Raw genomic sequence first — 19,505 nt, 5'->3', positions numbered from 1 at the left:
GGTATAGTAAGTGATACATACACACAGTGAGAGGACAAGATAAAGAGAAAAGGATTCTTAATGAAAAATAAAAGAATCATTTCCACTTAGGTAGTCAAGATAGTCAATTAGAATGTATGGTCATTGTCTATGCCCAGCAATCTTTTTTTCATTTTTCTTGAGCTTTGTACTTCCTGAGAACCAGTATTTCCACTGTTTGAATCCCAAGTCAAAGAGCAACTGGAAATGCAGCCTTTGCAGCCTTCCTGTAATCTGCCATTTTGAGTCTCCTTTTTATTCTTGCTAAATTATCCAGAGATATTGTGTTCATATTTTTCAAAGGATTATCAACTTACATGCATTTATCAATTCTCCCATTGGTTGTATTTAAGTGTCTGCAACACGAAGCCTGTGCTACTTATCAAAGTAAATAGAACAGAATGGGCTACCATTAGAGGGCTTAGGTGTGGCAGTTAGAATCCCTTTTACTCTTTTTTTTTTTTTTTTTTTTTTTTTTTTTGGTAGTTTCAGGCTAGGATGAGGAGAAACTTACTTACTCAATAGGAAGCTAATGGAAGAGGTCTAGGGAGTTGTGGGACTTCATAGATGCACTTTGGATTAAAGTCTTAGTGGGTATCTCTAATTTCATAGACAATTTAGCAAAGATCACTCACTCTACAACTATGAAGTAAATATTATTTATTTCTTTTTCTATTATGGATCTGTCATTCTGGGAAGCCTCACTCCCTCAGTGAAAGAGTGAGGAAAATAACTCACTTAATTCTTGGTACTTTTAAATTTTGCCTGAACCAATAATTTTAAGCATTCTTTTAGGTAATTTTCGACTTTTGCCCTTTGGAATAATTACTCAAACATTCATATTTTCTCTTTATATTCTCTTAAATGGTGCATAAGTGGAATATGGACAGCATTGTGGTATATCTGCAGACATGGGATAGATTATTTAAACATAGGTGGCAGAGAGGGTAGCAGTTGTAACTGGGTTTGTCTGACTTAGCCCCATCCTAGCCCCTCATACAGATGTCTGAGGCCAGTGGACTCACAGTTATTCCTGTTCATCTCTGTTAATACCCCAAAATTGGTTCCAGTAGATGTGATGTTACCCCAGCTATTAAGGTCTACCATGAGTCTCTTCCACATCACTCTACTGGCTTCCAACCTAGGTGACTCATTTTACATCTAGGTCTTCCAGGTTTGAATCTTGGTATCTTAAAGAAAGTCAAAACAGATTATTCTGCCACGAACTGTTTTTTTTTTTTTTCAACTTTTACAATAGTTTATGTGAAAATCATATCCATGATAATAACATGTTTAATGTTTTTTTTCTTTCCAAACCTTGTACTTCTTTCCTATTCTTTTCCCAATTTTAAAAGGCTTTGCTATTTCATCATTAAAAATAATGTTTGCTATAGGTTTTTGTTAGAGTCCTTTTATCAAATTAAAGAAATATCTTTCTGTTTGAGCTAGTTAATTTTTTTAAGCGTATGGTCTTTCTTGCACACAAGGGAGGTTGTCAGTTCCTTTAGCATCACCTACTTTATTCTGCTTGTTTCTTTTATGACTTGGTGTCAAATTAGAAGAATGAAGTAACCATTTTGTGAGAGGTCACATTTATCTGTTTAACGTTTGCAAAAATATCATTTTTATTACAGTAGTAAGTGCTAGTGGCTTTTTCATCTTGAAGATATGAGAAACACCTTTTCTTAATCCAGTCCCATAACTGGATTTTCACTGGAACTGCATGTGCCAAGGAAGGTTGTGCATTTGATGTAGGTAGTGTTTGTTGTCCTGGTGTAATTATATGTCCAACAGCTGAGAAAATGGAAATACCACTTGGGAAATGTAGGAGGGTCTAGATTCTTTCTACCAATTGGTGATCATTGTTGGTGCCCTGGAGAAATGTTTTTACCCTCAAATTATTTCAAATGCCAATTCTTAGAGTGATTTTTGTTAATAGGGCACTATTTTAAGTCTTTGAAACTACAAAACAAAAATAGAAGAAAAAGATAGCTGGAAGTAACATTTCTAAATTATAATGTACATTTCTCATTCTATAATATACATTTTTAAATTAGAATAGCAGTAGAAAGACCATGCATTTGAGTAATCTTAAGTGCCCATACTAACTGCCACACACTTGTACTCTATAAAATGTTCCTTTAATTGTTTGTTACCCGGAAGTTTTAATATCACTGGCTTTATTTCCCCTCCTATTGGAACGTTCAAATAGGAGCTGAAGAGCTGATCTGTGCCATTTTGGAACAGTATAAAAGCCTACGGTAAGTATTATACTTTCAACTGTTTTCTAAATGTTTTAGTCTGGGAGCAAATGTGTCTCAATATTTATAGGTAAAGATGTGCTAAGAGGCTGAGTTACTTAACCTTGTGTCAGAGTCAAACTTCAAATCCACAACTCATTAATCATTCAGTGTAATTCAGTTTGAGCAGCCTTCAGATTCCTGCTTATTCAGAGATTGTTTGAATATTACTGATGGCTACAAATTATAAGCAAATTTGATTCTTGCTGATTAATCTGCAGAGGCACACAAGTAAAATAATAAATGTTTATAGCTGGAAGAGATACAATTATTTCCCCCAAGTCTTTTATTTTCTAGATGGGGCTGTTGATCTCCAACTAGTTAAATAAGAGGTCAGGAAGGGACAGAGTCAAGACCAAAACCCAGATTCCTGGATACTCATTCAGTCTTCATTCACTTACCCCATCTCTCATTCTGTGTTCTAACCTCATTTGTTCATTCACTCATCATTCATTCCAGTGATCTGTGTGTTGAATCCTGAACCTAAAGGAGTCCAGATCCTAGTATGCATTATTGGTAAACTGAATGTGAATTTGCAAAACAGTTCTCAAGCCTTGCACAGGGACACTCTGACTGACTCAATGCAGACAGACAAAATGACAGATAGTCTTCTGTTAAAATATGAGTATAAAATACTGAGCTGTTCCTCTGGAGATTCAGCCTAAAGTCTGTTGCTTGGTGTCTGATACCTTTTGAGGCCCTGGTAATAGACTCAGTCATTCTGCTCAATCATGAGGCCAATAGGCCAAGTCCTTCCTGAATGTCTCCTTCCCTGAAGGGCAGCATGGCCCAGTGCCAGCTGCTCTCTGTTTCTACAAGGGTGATTCCCTGGCTTGGGGCAAAGTGCTTCAAAGCCTCTTTTGGTCTGTCAAACAACACAGGCTGGAGTGGGGTGGCTGCCAGGTCCACCACAGGGTAGCTCGTTTTGCTTGGCTTGTGGTCAAGCGACAGCGAAACAGCAGGTTAGAAGTGAGTGATGGGTTACCCTGACTTGTGGCAGTTGCCTGCAGACAGGGAGAGATCTGATCTGGAGTGCCCTGGGGGAAGCTGCCTGGTTCTCAGTTGGGCATCAGTTTTGCAAGCCAATTTGTGACCCTGAGCATGGATGCTATATTGATTCCTATCTAGAATCGATCTAAGGGGATGGTTTTAAACAGGCTTTTGATTCCTTTCTTGTACCATTGAAAGATCATTTAATTATTGTTCAACTGCAAAGTCACAGGCTGGCCTTGTCTTCTGCAGGCTAAAATGGACTGTAATTTGAGATGGCTGAATAGGTCAGCTTGATATGATTATTAATTTTATTGCTGATAACAGCAGCAAGAACATTAAGGAAACATGAGGCAGTGACAAGTGAAGGCTGCCAGGAAAGAGGTTCCATCTGGTAATGCCCAGACCCACAGCTCTGTATCTTCAGTTGCTGCAGACCAGGTGGGCTCTCAGCTGCCTTGCTTTTGCTGCATCTGTTAAGGAAACCTGGTCTGGTGGTAATAAGCTGCCCTTCCTCTCCTGTGCTCCTGTATGACTCAAATTTATACTCGGGCAAATAAAAAATTTCCCTCCTAGAAAATATGTGATTGGCTGATGCTCCCACATGGCTGAGGTAGGGTAATTAAAATGTAAAATTGGGTTTTAAACGTGTTAAAAATTACCACTAAACTTTTTTGCTAATCATAAGACCTGGAGAGGTGTGTACCTCACTTTTTAGAGGATATTACAGGGAAGGAGAGTCATGTCATACCTTGTTCTAATACCCACGTTCTGCAATCCCATGATCTGGGTTCAAATTCCAGTGGTGACTTTCAGGTGTGGATTTCTAAAGTCTATTGTCAAAATTCCTTGGAAAAATAGTTGATTCCAGGTGCAGAGCATGGAAAGATGCTCCTAGAATTTGTTATTGTGTCAGGAAGCAAGAAAAGGCTCATAGAATCATGACAAAATAGCCAAAGGATGGAGCTCCCATTGGTCAAACTTAGTAAATATTTGAGCATTAAAAGTGGTGATAGTGAATTAAAATATATTGATTTTAAAAACATGAATCAAGTACATAGTGGTATCTCAAAGAGGTAAAAGGCATAACTTTATTTATTTATTTATTTATTTACCTTAAGGGATTTAAAAAAAAATTTTAAGTTGTAATTGGACACAATACCTTTATTTAATTTATTTTTTTATATGTGGTGCTGAGGATGTGGAAAGAGTCTCGTACATGCTAGGCGAGCCCTCTACTGTTGAGCCACAACCCAGCCCCAGAATTTTATTTTTATATAAAGAATGTTAGGGAACCAATGTAGGTGAAATAATTATAAAAATCTCTATTTGTAGACCCCAATATAATAAATTATTCAGACAGGATCATAAATGGATACTGAAACCACTGGATAAAATATTGCTGGAAAACAGAATGTAGTATTTCAAAACATCACTCTTCAGATGACTTTAAAATTGCAAAAAGGAAAATGTACCTTGGGAATGGAAATATCTACTGGACACTACTTGAACCAAGGGTTAAAAATTAGCAGTTCTAGGGCCGGGGATGTGGCTCAAGCAGTAGCGTGCTCACCTGGCATGCAGGGCGCTGGGCTCGATCCTCAGCACCACATAAAAAAAAAAAAATAAAATAAAGATGTGTGTCCACCGAAAACTAAAAAATAAATATTAAAAATTTTTCTCTGTCCCTCTCTCTCTAATAAAAATTAGCAGTTCTAGTATTTTTGAGTCAAATGAAATATGCAACATCATCTGTGTAAAATTCTTTTCAAAATGATGAACCAACCAACCAAATCCAAAATGTAGAGAATTCCAAACAACTCATCTAGACTCTTCAAAACATGCCAATGTCATAAAAGATTAGGGGGAAAAAATCAGAAGCAGCTGGGGAGACTGATCTCGATTAAAGGAGACTAAAATTGAAGAAATATAACAACTAAATACAATGCATGATTCTGGATTAGAATATTATTTGGGAGAAGGGGCTGGGGATATAGCTCACTTGGTAGCATGCTTGCCTCGCACGTACAAGGCCCTGGGTTCAATCCCCAGCACCACAAAAACAAAAACAACATAGAATATGATTTGGGAAAAAATAGCTATCTGGAATACTTTTGAACACATTAGGGATTATAAGACATATTGTTGTATTCGTGATAATTTACTTGGATGTGATAATGATGTTGTACTTATGTAGGATAGTGTCTTAAAAGACATATGATGATGTACGTGGGGTGAAATGTTAGCAATTGTTGGATCTTAGGTGAAGGTTATAATCATTGTATTTTTCTTTCAACTTTTCTTTGGTTTAAAATTTTTCAAAATAAAAAGTTGAAGGAAAAAAAATTTCAACTTTGGGCAAGCTTGTTGACCTCATGAGGATTTTCTTTCTCTATGTGGTAGATGGGTAATGATGGTAGAAACCTCATAGGTTTGCTTTACTAATTAGTATCGCATATGCAAAGAACATACAGTAAGTGTTCAATAAGTACTGGCTATGTAATAGTTCTACTCTCCCTCTCTGGATTATGAGAGCAGTGTGAGTTGAAGTGGACCAAATATTTTTCATCCCCATACTCCAGTGTTTGGTATGTAAGTGGGGTTCAATAAGTGTTTCTTGGTTCAAAAAATAAAATAAAGCTAGGAATAAAATCACATTAAATTTTTAGTTTTACATGGAGGGTACCATAGTAACTTTTGAAGGAATTGCTCTAATTACCTGCTTGGTGTATGGTTTATCCCACCAGATTGCTATCCCACTGCAATAGAAGCAGAGTCATGTAGTACTATCCAAATGGTCCATTGTGCATGTGTATATTGAAGGCAGAGGTTCTCAACTTTGGCATCATAAGAATCCTTTGTGGTCAGGGGTGTGTGTATGAAAACACAGTTTTCTGGGCCTTGCCCCCAGAATTTCTGATTCAAAAATTCAGAGCTCTGGAGTGAGCTCTGATTATTTGTATTACCAGCACCTTCCCTGGTGATGTTATGCTAATGTTGAGGGTGTAGGCAGAGGCTTTGCTTTGAGAGCCTCTGCTGGTGAGAAGTTCAGAGGAGCCCAGGAAACATAAAAGAGATTCTGTAACTCCCTAGGCAGACTCTTCACTGAAGAGACCCTACAGCTGCTCAAGTAGTAGTTTTGGAAAGAAACTCAAGAGGTTAAAGGAGCTGGTTCCTATCATCTATCAACATTCACCTCGGGGAGAATCATCTTTCATCAACATTTCAACAGTAACATTGCATGGAAAAAGCATGATTTTTAAACATCTACAAAATGATGACATGTGATATACTTCCATCATACAAATGGATATACACGTATTCATAAATACACAAAATGTAATGTCTTTCTAGTTTAAGTCTATAAAGCAAAATAATAAAGGGTGGGCAGGGGAGAGAGTGATTGACAGACTACTATTACTGACTTCTTTAGTTGGGATTTCCAAAGCAACAAGAGAATAACCATGATAATAAATTTCTTACATTAATATCCATTTGAACAGAGAGTCCAAATCCAGAGAAATCGTGTCTAGAGAAGTTAGTAAAATGATGTGACCTAGAAAGTAGCAAAACTGGAAGAGAATGCCAGGTGTTTGGGTCTACAACTAGGTCATACTGTCTCACTGCCGTTCTTGGAGTGGGATGGCTTTATTTTTTTCCTCCTTGATTCTTCTTCCAGGCCTCCGTCAGGTCAAGGAATGGCAATGCTGTCCTACTTCTTTTTCTCCAACCTTCAGAACTTTGAGCAAAGTCCATACTTAAAACTTATCACATTGCTAAAAATATCATGATGAGGGCAATGAGATGTTGATTCATAATACAAAGGAACAAACCTTTTGAATTATATTTACTATTTTCCAAAAGAAGGAAAATCAGTTTTGCAGCCTTCCAAGACAGTTCTAAAGTTAACCCCTGCTTTCTTGCTGTCTGTAACAGTGACCTTTCTTCTTAAGGTTGATCACCAGAGAGTAATATAACAGAGGAACAAAGAGGACTGTCCTAATAAAGCACACCGTCTGGAGAACCCCCTTGTGCCTGTTGCTCCTGGTTCTCCCGAGAGGGAAGTGTTCTTGGCATCTCTTAAAAGGATCAATCATGTGTTCCAGTATGGATAGACACCCTGTGTTCTTCTCTATGAGTTCTACTTTTTGTTTTCCAATACCCTAGTACTTTCTAAGCAAATCTAATAAAAATCAGAAAAGAGTGAATAAGAAATTGAATGATGGTTTGATATTGAAGCAACCACCTACTTGACAATTCTAATGAGAGGAGGTGTGCCCTCCAAACCTTGGCAATTCCTGGGAATGTGAGCAACCCCTGTGGTATGTCCTTGGGATTTGGACAAGTGGAGAGTTCTAGGACTTAGAGAGTGTCCTTATTAGTTATATGGATTAAATGTATACCACAGACTCCTTTTTAAGCTCTTACTGTAGCCACTGCATAGTTGTAAGGAAAACTATGTAAGTAGACCTGTTAGCTCATATGCTAGTTTCATTACCTCCAGTACCTCACCATTTATATCAAACAGCAAACATTTATATTGGCTCTTATTAAGTGCTGGGCACTGTTTTAAACATTTCCACATTTAAATCTTTATAATACCAACAAACAGAGAGGTTAAGTTTCTTGCCTAAGTTCTCGTGGGGGTAGGACTCAAACTCAGGAGTTCAGCTCTAGATCATATGCTCTTAATTGCTTATTAATACCAGGATGAGACTCTATTTACTTGGTGTCTGTAACCTTGATTTTCACTAAGCTCCTCAGCACCTGATGCTGAAGCCATGTGTATTCACTGATTCTGATCCACATGGATCCTGATGCTGGGTCTGGGACATACTGCTACTGAAGTAGCTTCTCTACATATCCTTCCATTGAAGTCGGACTCTTTCTTAAGAGCCTAGATAAAGGCCTATCTTTTCTGAGAAGTCTTCCCAGATTTCTTTAGGTGACAATAAGTATTCCCTTTTTTACATTCCAGAGCTTTATTGTTACAACCACTGTCGTGGCAACTATTGGAATCATTTCTATTCATCTTCCCAAGTGAAAGGAATAAGGGTGAGCTCTTGGAGTGGTGTGGGGGAGGGTCCCTTCTATTCTACCTCTGTAGCTCCCCAGCACCTACCCTGCAGTAGGCATTTCCTGGAACACAGAATTAAAGACAAATGTGGTGGGAATTGGTGTATGGATGTTTAGTATATATTTGTTCACGTTTCCTTAGTTGACCCTTTGTGTGTGTGTAGCTGTTTATATGATTGTATTTAGTTCCTGCTCTGGTTATGTGTATTTTTCACAATCTAGGGACAAATGCAGAGGAAATCCCAAATACAATCTCACTTTCTGTGTGAAGGCTAAAGAGTGGACCAAAGCTCATCTCCTTTGTCTTAGCACCATTTTTGAGATAATGAAGGAAATTTAGGTAATTCATAGGGAATTCTGATTATTGGTGTGTGGCTTGTTCTACCTTCCACAGCTGTGTGTGTGTTGTTCCCTTTATGAGCTCCTTGAAAAAGACTTCTCCATGGTCACTATGCTTCATATGACAGGTGCTTAATCAGTGAGTAATGTTGATAATAATGATAATGTTGGGGTAGTATCATTAAACACGGGAGTGCTATTTGTAAAGATATATATATATATATATTGAATACCTGAATGAACACAAGAATATATACCCTCAGATGAAAACATGGACATCATCCTACTCTAAATTAGTCTTCCACTGATGGGGAATCTGACATTTGAAGAGTTAAAACCTTGCCACTGGTCCCAAGGCTGACTAGTAGTGGAGCTGGGTTCAAACCCGAGTATTTTGCCTCATCATTCACAGCACTTGTATTCAACCGTGTGGGAAATTTTAGGCCTTTGGAAGGAAATGAAGTTCTTTTAAAATATATTAGTTATATGAATTTCCTACACAGTCAAGGAACTATGCAATGGAACTTGCTTTATAGCCATCTTCTCCTTTCCCTTTCCCCTCTAAAATATCACCACCACCACCACCAGCAAAAACATCAAAATTCTTTCTTTAAGCTTATTACCAAAAAACTTTGGAGAATTTATCAGTACGTTTCCCTAAGTAGGATATTCTGAACTTAATTTAATTTTTCTTCAAGAATTTAGTATCTCACAGTGCCTTGGGCTCATGTCAGCAGGCCCCCTTACAACAGTGCAAAGAATAGATTTAGAAAATTGAACTAAGGATTATCTCACCTCAAAGCACAACATAAGGATTAAAATCAATCATGGGTCCCCGCTGTTTTATCACTATTAGTTGTTTCTAGTGTTAAGAACATCATGGGGACAGAGGGTAGGAATGTGGAAGAAGAGGAATTATTTAAGTCAAGATTCTCATTAAGTAATTAGAATTCCTAGTTTAAATTTTGCAATTTTTCTATAATTTATGGGTTGTAGAGTGCTATGGTTGAACAAGCATCTCCCAAAGGCCTGTGTGTCCCAAGCCCATGGTGCTATTGGGAGGCATTGGAACCTTTTAGAGAAGGAGCCTAGAGGGAGATTCTCTAGACATTGGGCGTGTGCCCTTGAAGGGTAAATTGGGACACCATCCTTTTTTTTTTTTTCTTTCACTTTCATGTACTAGCCACAAAGTAAATGGTTTTTCCACTCCTTCCTGCAATGATGTGCTGCCTCACCACAAATCCAAAATTAATGGGGCTAATGGGCCTTGGTAGAAAACCTTCAAAACCAAAATAAACCTTTCTACTTTTTAAATTTATCATCTCAGGTATTTTGTGATAGCAATGGAAAGCAGACTGATGCACAGAGTAATTCCAGATATAGATACATGTGAAGTAACATAAACATATGAGAATTTGGTAGCATAAAGAACAAAGATTTTGGAGTCAGACAGCTCTGGCTTAAAAGTCCAGCTTTGAATCTTACTGTCTGTGAAATAGAGGGCTGGCAATTTAATGTCTCTGAATATTATTTTATTTCTATATGATGGAGATAAGTATATCATAATTGTTATGCAGATTAAGTAAAATGCTTAGTTCATACCAGGAATTCCATTAATTTTGGTTTCCATAAGTTCCTACCCCTAGTTTTCCCAGCAAGACATAAGGAAGATTTATCAGGTACAGTCATTGGTTTTATATAGACTGATGACTCAACTAGAGGGCTAATCAGGTTAATATTGCTTGACAGTTTTCTTCAGATTAGGAAGACTTTTAGATACTAGCAAAATTAAGGCAAAACGTTAAAGGAGTATATGCATCGGTTCCATTAAAGTTATGATTCGTGACTACACACGATGAATCTTATAGAATGGGAAATAACCAAATTGTTTTTACTTAATTTTTAAAAAGAACTTAAAAAGATTTTTAAAGATGATTTGAAGAAGTGCCCCTGGGGTCCTGTATGGACTGCCAGCAAAAATGTCAAAGCAACTGATGAAATGAAAGGTGTTGCATATTTTTAGAATCAGGCACTCCATCCCACCTTGCTGACTCTCCTTGAGTTGCTTCTCTCTGGGAAGATATTAAGGGGGCAGCATTCCAGCCTGGAGGAGAAGGAGAGCTCTCTACAGCCTGCTTCATCCTGGATCAGCCACGTGGAATTCCTCTGTGGGGCAGAGAGGAGTCCAGTTTCTATGACGATCACTGCCGCTCTGCCAAGACTGCCACTCGGGGTGCCCACAATGCTAATTGCTATGCGGACATCCGTTCATTAGACTTTGACCTAGAATTACCATCGTCTTTCACAAGGTAGGCAGTGAATCATTGTTTTTGGACCTTGCTCAGTCTCTTTCAACCTGGGTTTGATTTGTATCAGAAGTACAATCTGTGCAAGTCATTACCTATCTTAGTCCGGAAGGTTCCTGAAGGGTAATTCTTACAACAGGCTAAATATTTTATTGGAAAACAGAAGTTAATAGTCTAAGAGCTTAGAGAGAACCCACTGTAATGCAGTGTTCCAGTCAGTGGCTCTGTTATCTTGTACAAAATTTTGATTCCTCTAAGCAGTTATTGCATCTCTAAAATGGGGTAATAAAATTTTCATCCTCATGAGATTACTGTGAGATGTGAGCAGGGATGAGTTGGAAAGAATATCTGATGCCCACCTTGGCATCCAGAATGAGGGGATATTACTAAATGGACCACTACATAGGTGACTAGCACTCCAATTCCACTTGCAGGTAGCTAGCTGTAATCTGGACCACATGGCTCTCCCTGTTAAGGTGGCATCCTCAGTAACTCAGTGTATTTCCTTTCATCCTTTACTGTCTTTAAGTTTGACAATATTGAAAAGCTATAAAGAAACCTATGACAAAGAGCAGCAAAGTGAGCTTTATTTCTTCTCTTAGTAACCAATAAAAAAGACTCATTTTTGTCTTCTTGTGTAACCCCCATTTTATATTCCAGTCTTACTCTTAGAATTCTAGAGAGAGAAGTAGAGTGAGATGGAATACACTAGAAGGAGGTAAACTCAGGTGTGTCCTACCTAAAGAAGCCAAAGCAATGTCTGAGAATAAACACTCAATTGAGCGCCTAATACGTGCCAGATACTGTGGACCTAAAGACAGTAATATAAAAACTGGGATCTTCATGACGATGAAACATGTCCTTCTAACTTTATCAGGATCACCTGACAGTTGCAAAGAAGAGAGACAGATTTGAATCTCAGTCCCTCCAATTACCAGCCCTGTGATATTAACCTCTCTGAGCCTCATGTTACAGTCTGCAAGGTTGGACAATGGCTGTAAACTACTAGGCACAGGGTCTGGGGCTCTTAATAAACAATGGCACTTATTATCTGTGCTCCAAAGTTGCACAGTTGTACTGGGTTTCATGTGTGAAGTCACGGGAAATGAGTACTAAAGTTGCTACAAGGAACATTTTCAAGTGAGGTGGGAATTCAGCACCACTAACTTCATAAGGAGCTTTTCCAAAGGTGCAGCGTGATAAGGAGAACAATTTCCAAGGGGGATTTTGTTGGTGTAAAAACAATTGGATGTGAGCATACAAAAACACCTTTGGAAGGGTCTGTATTTTAAAACATGTAGTGCAAGTACACAAATGAGGTTTGATTCCCCCTGGGGTTATACTTTGACTGAATGTAACATAGTTGATCCTACTGTGTCCATCGTTTCCTTACTGCTGTGAGAGCCACCACTACCCTGACCGCGACTCACTGGAAGCAGTGATATAGTGGAGTGTTTTGCCGTTTAGCATTGTTATGTTACAACTTTTCAGTTTTTTTGTGTGTGTGTGTGTGAACATGGATATTAGTTTCTCTAACTATAAGCATTTTCTCTTGTCATGATCTTTCAAGTACTTAAATATCACATGTACATTTCTTTTATCTAGCAATATTAAAAAGTAGTTACTAATCCTTCTCCACCCATGTCTTTTGCTGGTGTGCTCTGCCTCTTACACGGGGACCAGAGCACAGTTCTTGCCAGCACAGGGAGCAGGCAGCAAAGTCTCAACATGTCCTGGTGTGGGAGGGGATTCTGAGAGAGTGAGTTGGCTGCCACATCTGGGGGAGGCCTGGGTGATGAAAGATGGCAGCTGTGCCGAGGAGAGAGGAGCCAGTTTCCGGGAGGCAAGGGCAGGCTCCTCTCTTATTCCCTCCACCTCTTTCCAAATACCATTTGTGTGAATCAGCTGCCACTTGGCCTCAAGGGACTTTATTGCCAGATGCTCCCCTTCCCCCTTCTTGAAGCAAAAGCTAAACCCCTCCTGACTCCTCCACCTGAGGGAGGGTCTTGGGCCACTTGATGGTGGCAGGGAGTGCACAGCCTAGCAGCAGGCGTTAGAATTTTTTTTTTTTTAATGTATTCAGAATGTATAGGACTTTGATAGTAATAATGAAGGGATTGGAGCTGCTCCTGGTTATATCTTTGAACATCTTTGTTGGCATTTTCTCTAACTTTGTTGAGAACTCACTGTGCATGAGACTTTCTGCTGAATGCATGACATGCACCATCTAATTTATCCTCACAACAACCCTATGAAATGGCTATTGTGCTTTTCTGGACTTCACAGCTGTGGAAAAGGAGGCTGGATTTAAATGCTAGATCCATTGTGCCATCTTACAAATGGTCTAGAATGTGAGGTGCTGGAAGATTCTGTTCTTTGCAGGCCTGCATATGAAGTCTGCAGTCTGAAGGGTCTAGAGATTATAGTCTACTCCCAGCCATTGGATGGCACCAGCAGAAGTACAGAAAAGCTCTCAAGGCTCCTGGATTCTCCTGAGAACATTCATTCTCTCTGAGAAAACTGCCAGTGGGGACACCATGTGAGAAATGACAGGAAGGCTCCAACAGTGGCTGAGCAAGTAGCCCTCAGATTCTGCCACATGGCTGCAGCAAATACTTCTGTGCCTTCCTGAGATTGCTGAGGCTCATTGCTGCAGGGTGTTCTGCCTCATCCACCAGATATTGCCCTGAATAATTCTTAAATGCCTCTCTAGTGTATGCACCCCACCTTTTAATTCTACCTCTACCTGAATCATAGTGGTGACTCAGCTCACTCATGGGGCTGCTCTGCCTGGCCCATAATACTTCTCATAACCTGAATTAGTAGCCTAAAGAGCCTCCATTAGCCTGTGTTTAGAGATTTTCCATTCCATATCCGATCTCATCATTCTTTTCCTCTTCCTCTCATGCCATTTTAGAACAATTTAGAAATATGGGCGAGTTTGTTATAAAGCTAGAAACTCAGTTTTTCTGTATAATCCCCCTGGTCTGTCTTTCTCTGTGGTTGACTTCATGATTGTTAAACTTGATTTGCAAAATTACTGAGATGCATGAACTTCAATGTAACATTTAGGATTCTTTCGTTGTCAGCCACAGAAACTGAGCCTGGTTGATTTAACAATGAAAAGTAGACAGAGGAGCCAGGCATGTGTTGCATGCCTGCAATTCCAGCGGCTCAGGAGGCTGAGGCAGCTGAGGCAGGAGGATCGCGAGTTCAAAGCCAGCCTCAGTAAAAGCAAGGCGCTAAGCAACTCATTGAGACCCCGTCTCTAAATAAAATACAAAATAGAGCTGGGATGTGGCTCAGTGGTCGAGTGCTCCTGAATTCAATCCCTGTACAAAAAGGAAAAAAAAAAAAAAAGAAGATGAACGGAAGGAGAGGGAGGGAGAGAGAGAATGAGGGAGGATGGTGGAATCAATTCCACCAATTTCTATTCTGTAACTGTACACAATATTTAATTTTCGGGAAAGAGATAGGTCTAGCTTGTGTTATGTGCCCTTAGTAGGACATGTTTGCTGACCCTTCTACCAAACTGTTTGCTGTTGGGATGGGACATGCCCTAAAGAAGTCATTAGAAGAAGCTGAAGTGAATGCTGCACAGGGTACAACAAAGGAAAGTGAAGGTGCCTGATCACCTTCTCAAGCATCTCTAGACATTATTATGAAGGTTTCTTTTAGGTTTAGTTTCTTCCTGGCTTAGAGTTCAACTTGCATAGTAAAAAAAAAAAAAGAAAAAAGAAAGAAAGAAATTTGCTCTAAAACAAAAGTTGCTAATAAATTATAGTTTTCAACTCAAATTTTAATGAGGCCAGAAATGTGAGTATTTGAAGATTGATGGAAAACTGCACAGTGGCATCTGTGTTCTGCTATGAGCACAACAGAATAGGGACTTGCAAGAACCTGTGCACTCTGGGTCTGGGTACAGAGGTGTTTTTGTATCCTGTTAGTTTAGACAGCGTCAAGATGTTCAGACCCACAGACTTAAGGCTGAGCCTCTATGTGCCCACGCACATTCTCACTGTTGCATTAGTCATTTTGCCTGGGGGCAAGTATGGCCCTATGCTAAGAAACTACTAGGTGACTGCCCTTCCCAAAGTCTCTCCAACTTATCATGAGATTCCCTACGTTATGTTCTCAAGTCAGTTATGAAAGGTATTTTGAGCAGTGTGGTTTATTCAGCTTTCTTCCTCCATGAAGCCAGGTGTAGCAGGGTCTTGCATGTATCTGTTTGAGGTTGCAGTGGAATCTGTTTTTTAAATTAATTTATTTATTTGTTCTAATTTGTTATACATGACAGCAGAATGCATTTCAATTCATAGTACACAAATGGAGCATAGTTTTTCATTTCTCTGGTTGTATACAAAGTAGAGTCACACCATTCATGTCTTCATACATGTACTTAAGGTAATGATGTCCATCTCATTCCACCATCTTTCCTACCCCCATACTCCTCCTTTCCCTTCCCTCCTCTTTGTCCTATCCAAAGTTCCTCCATTCCTCCCATGTTCTCCCCCCAACCCCATTATGAATTAGTATCCACTTATCAGAGGAAACATTCCACTTTTGGTTTTCTGGGATTGGCTTACTTCACTTAGCATAATATTCTCTAACTTCATCCATTTACCTACAAATGCCATGATTTTATTCTCTTTAATGCTGGGTAATATTCCATTGTGTATATATACCACAGTTTCTATATCCATTAATCTATTGAAGGGCATCTAGGTTGGTTCTACAATTCAGCTGTTGTGAATTGTGCTGCTATAAACATTGATGTGGCTGTGTCACTGTAGTATGCTGTTTTTTAGTCCTTTGGGTATAAACAGAGGAGGGGGGTAGCTGAGTCAAATGGTGGTTCAATTCCAAGTTTTCTAAAGAATCTTCATACTGCTTTTCAGATTGGTTGCATCAATTTGCAGTCCCACCAGCTATGTAAGAGTGTTCCTTTCCCCCCACATCCTCACCAACACTTATTGTTGCTTATATTCTTAATATTGCCATTCTGACTGAAGTGAGATGACATCAGCTACAGAACTAATCTCCTGGATTTATAAAGAACTCAAAAAACTTAATAACAAACAACAACAACAACAACAAAAATAACCCAATCAATAAATGGGCTAAGGAACTGAACAGACACTTCACAGAAGATATACAATCAATCAACAAATATATAGAAAAATGTTCAACACTTCTAGCAATTAGAAAAATGCAGACTCAAAACTGCTCTAAGATTTCATCTTATTCTAGTCAGAATGGAATATTTTTTAACACATTTCAGTAGAAAATGGAATTCAACAAAAACTTTGAATTTTATTAAGGGGTCTCATTAGTAGGATGTCAAATGAGTTTGATTGTATGGCAGTTTCAGAAATAGGCATGAGCTTTGGGGACAGTCTTCTTGTGGGGATATAGGTTACTCCAAAGACTTCTGGTCTGTACTTGTTTTTCTGGCCCCATGTCTATCCATTAGCCCTTCTCACTTCATGCATCAATATTTGGTATCAGTATGGAACTTACTGGTTTGTGTCCTTTGCCCTCTGAGTTATTGTGTGTGCTGTCCACTTACCTTTCCCCCAGGTAACTCCTTCTCTCTTCTCCCACCTTCTCTCCATCCCAGGCATCAGTCCCTCCTCCCTTCTATGTTTCTTTAGAATCTGAATCTACCTCTATTCCCTTTGTTTATACTCATGATTTTGTGCATTTTTCCTACTGGACAATGAGTCTTCTTAGTCCTTAGCAGATGCTCAGTGAATTCCAGTGGTCATAATGGGATATAGTTTAGTGTGTACACCCACAGATGTCATTGTCAGCACCTAAAACTACTGACAGTATTACTTTGAACTTGATCATGAAGGGCTTGAGGTTTCTTGTAAATTTTTTGTTGTTGTTTTCTAGTGATAAATAGTATTTATTAAGAGTTCTTTTTAAAAAAAAAATTAGTTGTATATGGACATAATACCTTTTATTTAGTTATTTAGTTTTTTGTGGTGCTGAGGATTGAACCCAGTGCCTCACATGTGCTAGCCAAGTGCTCTACCACTGAGCCACAACCCCAGCCCTTTATAGTTCTTTTATCGGTGCTGTGGTAGAGGCTGAGAGGCTAATGGAAATAGGCCCTGGCCACTGGTGCTATGAAAGTCATGTTTGTTACAGCTAAAATCATAGTGTGTGATTAAAGGCATTGAATAATGTATTGTGTCTCCCACTCCTTGGATGGAACTAAACTATCACTTTGTGATTTACTACTGTGCACTATGAAAGAAAAGAGTGTTCCCAAAACTTGCTAGACAGAGATATCTTATGGGAAAATGCAGACGGTCTTTATTTTAGAATTCAAACTTAAGCACCACTTCATGAAATTTATTGGAAACCCTTTGCTTCAACTAGAAATATTTTCAGTATCCTAAATGGGAAAGGGAGTGCTGGGTTAGGAATTTAATGCATCACAAAGGAATTCATGGTACTGTTTTTAATCTATGATTCTGATATTTCTACACATAACCTTTTAAAAATATTCATTTTGGTAACCTCATTAAAATGCAATCACATTAAAAGTACTAAATTAGTCCATTAAAAATCATAGAATAGCTCTATCTGCAAAGTGAAAATGTTCTCATACATTCTTTAATCAAACGTAGGCTTTTCTATGGCTATCACCCACATGTCCAACAGAATGATTCTTCCCCTTGCTCAGTCCACATAATATCAGTGGAACATTCTCCAGCCTTAGCCCTAGCCCACCATCTCATGGTCTGTAAAATTCTTTGAGAGTTTTGAAAGTTCCAGAAAATTTATTTCTCCTTGGTCCATTCTAAGTTGACCCAAGACAACTTAAGTTAACTAGGTTCAAGCTCTTCATGGATTTTTGGTGCAAAAATCCTACTTCCAAGTATTTTATAAGTTGAATAATTTAATAATTTTACAGAAAGTCTTGCTACTTATCATCTCATATCTTGGCTCTGCCCTCAGGCTTTTAATTCTACTCTGGTCCCCCACCTCACCACCCCTTACCCCCACCCCTGCCACAATCATTAAACCCTAGTCCTTCAGGATCTTGGCTTCTACTTCAAGCAGGCTTGTCAAGAAATCTAAAAAAGGCAGGCTTCCCTCACTGCTGCCTTCAGACCAGGCAGACCAGCCCCTGCCATGGGCCTGTGCTTTGGAGGGCCCACTCTACCCCTTGCCCCATCACAGGCACACCAGGGCTAGCTGGTGTGCCCACCTGAAATCTGCATCCCCTTATGTTATACTTTGCTTTGGGTCCTGAAGATCCCCAAATTCCCCAAAAAGACTCCCTCATGCTTCCAAGGACCTGCATAGGTCTCTCCCTCACCTCTTCTGGAGGGCTGACATTCTGATGGAGTGCACATTCCCAAGCCTGACAGATGGCCAGGGGCAGCTTTGATTGGCTAAGTTGTTGACAGAGCTGAGGGCTCAATGTGCATGTGAGTGAGGTCCCTGTGGTGTGGGACAGAGCTGGGGTGACAAGGAAAGGAGTCCACATGGCCATGGACTGTGGGCCAGGAACAGGGCCAGGCTGGTTCTTCCATAACTCCTATTCTGACAAGAAACTCCTATGTGTCTAATTTCTACCTGGATTCTCAGTCATGAAAGAAGATTTCAAAGTAAAAGCATAGCACATATTTTATCCAACTGTTAGTTTGATTTACAACTTTAAAATATTTAGATATATGATATGTCACTTCCATTTCTACTCTTGCTCCAGGACCCACCAATGCACAGGGTTGATTGGCTTTATTGAAAACGTATTTTCCTTCTAGTTGTTCAGAATATAACAATTTGTTTCCATCTTGTGAAATGATATGTGAATTTGCTTTAAGCAGATACCTCAGATTTAAGAGCAAAGTAGAGTGGTTACAAATGACAGGAGTGTCTTAGTGGTGCTACACTGATGGCTTCTAAACAATTGAGACCTTCACATAAAAATATGTTAGAAACACAAAATACAACCATTGACATGTCTCATATTTAGTAAGTCAAGAAAACTTGTGTAATGAATGACAAAGATTATATAAATCTGAGAAAACTATAATGAGTGATAGGTGAAAATATGTTATAAAATAATGCACAAAATGGCATATTTTAAAAAGCATATACTATAAGAAAAGTAGAAGAATATACAACACAATGTACTATGAACATAGAATTCTTTGTTATTTTATGTATACATTATATATTATATATAAATATAATAAATATATAGATATTTATACATAAATACATGTATAAATTATATGTAATTATAAATATAAAATGTGAAAGCATATATATACTTCTTCATTGAATATATATTACTTTTATACAAATAAAATTAAAGTTAAAATCATTCAGAAGGAAAATATTTGATTGTTAGAGTAATAACAGACATTAAACTTCTTTTCACCATTGATCATGTCAATTAAATGTTTATATTTCATTCTATGTTCCACTCAAAGAAAATCTTTGAATGAGA

Source organism: Marmota marmota, unplaced genomic scaffold (genome assembly GCF_001458135.2).
Source record: "Marmota marmota marmota unplaced genomic scaffold, marMar, whole genome shotgun sequence".
Lineage (NCBI taxonomy): Eukaryota > Metazoa > Chordata > Mammalia > Rodentia > Sciuridae > Marmota > Marmota marmota.
Note: the sequence above shows the minus strand (reverse complement) of the source record.